The sequence below is a fragment of the Megalopta genalis genome, unplaced genomic scaffold, assembly GCF_051020955.1.
Source record: "Megalopta genalis isolate 19385.01 unplaced genomic scaffold, iyMegGena1_principal scaffold1445, whole genome shotgun sequence".
In the NCBI taxonomy this organism is placed as follows: Eukaryota; Metazoa; Arthropoda; class Insecta; order Hymenoptera; family Halictidae; genus Megalopta; species Megalopta genalis.
The window spans coordinates 1-5000 of NW_027477514.1; the positions used below are offsets into that span (position 1 = coordinate 1).

General features: G+C 51.3%; 1 pseudogene; it reads right to left on the reverse strand.

The window, feature by feature from the left end:
* Window positions 1-949: 949 nt before the first annotated feature.
* LOC143263759 (large subunit ribosomal RNA) lies at window positions 950-3939 on the reverse strand (annotated as a pseudogene).
* Between the last annotated feature and the right edge of the window lie 1061 nt (window positions 3940-5000).

Here is a 5000-nt window from a genome sequence, read left to right on the forward strand (position 1 = left end):
GACTGACAGCTGCATTTGCAGTTCCCGCGTCTGCGGCGACGGCTTCACTCCGAGTAGGAGCTGGACCCGTCGTCTTTGGACGCTTAGTTTTTTGTTCATTAATTTTATTAAGACCCATAATGTGTCTTGGTCTTTCATCCAGTGCGCTCCCCGGCCACACCGACCCACACAATTTGGAACCCGCCAAAGGCTGGGTTAGGGCTACGCACCGAATATAGTCTGCTGGCTGGGTCGGTTTCCTTACCCAGCCCGCGTCTCGCCCAGCAGAACCCACTTGCCCGAAGCGTGTGGTCGTTCCAAGCCGATTGACTGGACCAGGCTGCTTTTCTCGTCCAGCCGCCCATCTAGCCGAAGCAGAGGCCAAAGGTACGTGTTGGGGACGTCTCACCCGCAGGAGAGGGCCCCCTCAGATCCCAGGATCCTCTTTTCCGACGACAAGGGTCGCCACGCACGGCAAACACGTGGGAGAACAGCAGTCGGAGAGGCTGCCTCTTCCTCTCCACCACACTTCGTTCAGTTCGCTGCGTATTTAAGAACACGAGCTATCCAGCGGTACCTTTTTCGTGGAGGCTCAAGTGTGGCTAGGGCACGTTTGCCCCTTGCGGCCTGGGTTGCCCAGGGGATTGATTGCATCCCATGTATTCCTGAGCCCAGCGGAGTGTTGTCTAGTGGCGTGTTCCGCCCACGGAAAACGGTCTGAAAAACCGTTTAACGTAAACTGGGGAACTGATGCCACGAGTGACAACAGTTCCCCAGTCGGAAGTCATACAGCACATACAGTGCTGTACAAAGAACACGCCACAGCCCGTATGCTAAATCAGGGCCTCGCCATTATGCGAAGTACTACATGTACGACGCACTGACGGTCTCTAATGCCTTCATCGCGATACACCCATCGACTCGGCCGATCAACCCTCCTACGCGAGGGCTAGTTCGGGGGTTATCTCCCGCCCTGGGTGGCCACAGACCGCCACCGCCAGTAGATAGGGACAGATGGGAATCTCGTTAATCCATTCATGCGCGTCACTAATTAGATGACGAGGCATTTGGCTACCTTAAGAGAGTCATAGTTACTCCCGCCGTTTACCCGCGCTTTTTTGAATTTCTTCACGTTGACATTCAGAGCACTGGGCAGAAATCACATTGCGTCAACACCCGTGGGGGCCATCGCAATGCTTTGTTTTAATTAGACAGTCGGATTCCCCTAGTCCGTGCCAGTTCTGAGCTGAGCGTTGAATGGCGGCCGAAGAGGACGACCGCACCGATGGGAAACGCCACGGAAGCCTCGCAGCAAGGAGATCCGCGGGAGGCCAAGGCACGGGACCGAGCTCGGATCCCAGCCACGAGAGCCGTTCACCTCGCCCAGGCCCGGCACGTCAGCCAGACCCGCTTCCCGACCAAGCCCGACACGCCCCGCTCCTCAGAGCCAATCCTTATCCCGAAGTTACGGATCCAATTTGCGACTTCCCTTACCTACATTAATCTATCGACTAGAGGCTCTTTACCTTGGAGACCTGCTGCGGATATGGGTACGAACCGGCGCGACACCTCCACGTGGCCCTCTCCTGGATTTTCAAGGTCCGAGGGGATGATCCGGACACCGCCGCAACTGCGGTGCTCTTCGCGTTCCAAACCCTATCTCCCTGCTAGAGGTTTCCAGGGAACTCGAACGCTTATACAGAAAAGAAAACTCTCCCCGGATCTCCCGACGGCGTCTCCAGGTCATTTTGGGTTACCCCGACGAACACTCTTACGAGGGCCCGAATGGTATGCGGTTCCGCTGCCGGGTTCCGGAATAGAAACCGGATTCCCTTTCGCCCAATGGGTGTTTTTTGTGCATGTATATAATAACAAAATATGCTGCGATTTATATAATAATAAAAAAATAAAATAAAATAGCTGCGGTTTTTTTACAAGTGTTTAACGTCTTAGGACACCTCATCTACATAGGATTTCTCTTAGGGCTTAGGATCGACTGACTCGTGTGCAACGGCTGTTCACACGAAACCCTTCTCCACGTCAGTCCTCCAGGGCCTCGCTGGAGTATTTGCTACTACCACCAAGATCTGCGCCGACGGCGGCTCCAGGCAGGCTCACGCCCAGACCCTTCTGCGCACACCGTCGCGACCCTCCTACTCGTCAGAGCTTCATAGAGGACAATAAATTGCCCCGCTTCACACATACCACTGACGGTGGAGTATAGGCGCGACGCTTCAGCGCCATCCATTTTCAGGGCTAGTTGCTTCGGCAGGTGAGTTGTTACACACTCCTTAGCGGATTCCGACTTCCATGGCCACCGTCCTGCTGTCTTAAGCAACCAACGCCTTTCATGGTATCCCATAAGCGTCGACTTAGGCGCCTTAACTCTACGTTTGGTTCATCCACAGCGCCAGTTTCTGCTTACCAAAAATGGCCCACTTGGCACTCTGATCCACATTTTTATCTCTCTATATAATGCCATCGTAATAATAATAATATAATAAAAAAAAATTTTCTCTCTTGGCTTCATAATTCAAGCAAGCCAAAGTTCTCACCCATTTAAAGTTTGAGAATAGGTTGAGGTCGTTCGGCCCCAAGGCCTCTAATCATTCGCTTTACCAGATGAGACTCGCAAACGTCCATTGAAAAGAACGAGCGAGTGCCAGCTATCCTGAGGGAAACTTCGGAGGGAACCAGCTACTAGATGGTTCGATTAGTCTTTCGCCCCTATACCCAGTTCCGACGATCGATTTGCACGTCAGAATCGCTACGGACCTCCATCAGGGTTTCCCCTGACTTCGTCCTGACCAGGCATAGTTCACCATCTTTCGGGTCCCAACGTGTACGCTCTGGGTGCGCCTCTTCTCGCTATGACAACGAGACGCCCCGGGAGTGCGAGGCCGCATCGTGACGCGGCCCATCCTCCCTCGGTCGACGCAAAGGTCAACTTTCACTTTCATTATGCCTTTAGGTTTAATCGAGTCCCAATGACTCGCGCACATGTTAGACTCCTTGGTCCGTGTTTCAAGACGGGTCCTGAAAGTACCCAAAGCAGTAGCGTCGCTGACCGGTAATGTTGTTCAAAAAAGGTTGGCCAGTTCGAGGACACCGCCTGCCAACAGCTGGCTAGGCCCGGAGCCGGCACCAGGTCCGTACCATCCGGGTAATTTACTAACCGAGCTTGCGGCGGGCCTGAACGCAAATACATTCGAAAATGGAGCAAGTTGCGGCCCATACCGTAAAATAGTGTACCGTCACGCAGCCGGCCGGGCGATCGAGCGTCTGTCGTGTACGCGCGAAGACGACGCCGACAGTCAACAACTCGTGCCGTAGACCGACACGCAACGGGTCGCGACGTTCTACAAGGGGAGAAGTGCACGACTACGTTGCCGGAACATTTGCCGAAGACGGTGTGCCCTCGCATTGGCATCCACGAAGGGAACCATTCGGGGTATCGCACGCCAACGGAAGCCGAGCCTCGTTATCGATGAATCTCCCCATTCGATCTTTTGGGTTTCTCAGGTTTACCCCTGAACGGTTTCACGTACTCTTGAACTCTCTCTTCAAAGTTCTTTTCAACTTTCCCTCACGGTACTTGTTCGCTATCGGTCTCGTGGTCATATTTAGCCTTAGATGGAGTTTACCACCCACTTAGGGCTGCACTCTCAAGCAACCCGACTCTAAGGAGAGGTCCTCCCGAAACGCGTACCGGTCGCTACGGGCCTGGCACCCTCTATGGATAAATGGCCCCATTCAAGATGGACTTGGACGCGGTTGCGACGTTACGGGATAAATTGACCCTCCTGAACACTACATTTCCCAACGGCGGAACTCCGCGGGATTCAGTGCTGGGCTAATTCCTGTTCGCTCGCCGCTACTAAGGAAATCCTGGTTAGTTTCTTTTCCTCCGCTTAGTAATATGCTTAAATTCAGCGGGTAATCTCGCCTACTCTGAGGTCGTCGGAACGTGAAAAAAAATTTTTTCAGAGCTTCCCCCCCCGAAAGCATTTTGCGAAACGTGTACAGAGCAACACAAAAAAAAAAAAAAAATAAAAAAACACAAAAAACCCTTAAAGCAAAAAAAAAAACCGTTTATCGCGCCTCACCAATATATCTTTTATAAAATTCGATATCCTCTCCAAATATAGATCTTCGAAACACTCGCAAGACGATTACAATCGGTATAACTTTAACGTCCGTCCGAAAAGTACTTTCGGGGACTAGACGACCGATTGATCTCGTGCGGTTTCGCTATTCGATCATTTGAAGAGAACAAAAAGATATATGGGGCGACCGACAAACGGTTTTCCCGTAGAACCAGACTCGCGATTGCGTTGACACACACATCATAGCCACACCAATAGAAGAGTTTTAGGACGGTAACCCGGGTGGGGTGTTCTTTACTCAGAATATGTGCAACATCGGATCTATATAGCCATCGATACAATTCGTACACAAATGTGTCGTACGAAGAGAGAGACTTTTTTTCCTCTGGCAACATAACGGTAAGAGACATCCTTCACACTCATAGGTTCCACTCCCTGGGGCTATGATATATATATACATATAAATTCAAATTCGAAGCAACGGTCACAATTCTACTCTATATTTTTGCGGGTTATGTGTTCTTTCGTTCAATTTCTTTCATGCGTTCGTTCGATCTCTGTACACAGTCTTCACATAGGACAGACTCGTGTAGTACGCTTTCGTGGGTTAAACCATCTCGTTTCATTTCAGGCGACGTCGGGAGCGCGTTGAAAATGTACCAGTGAAATCTCGATAGTTCTACGGATACGAATCGTCCCGAAAAAGATTTTGTCACCGCTTCGAAGCGGTGTTTCAGACGGCGGACGTATATAAAACATATACGACACACGACACCGCCTTCCACACTCACGCTAGTTCGACACGATTTCCATCTCTCTCGAAGACTGTTAGACGTACGTAAAATTTCTCAATATTCATAGGACCGCGACAAACGCCGACGAAGCGCCCATCATTCGCTCGTACGTATATAGGCA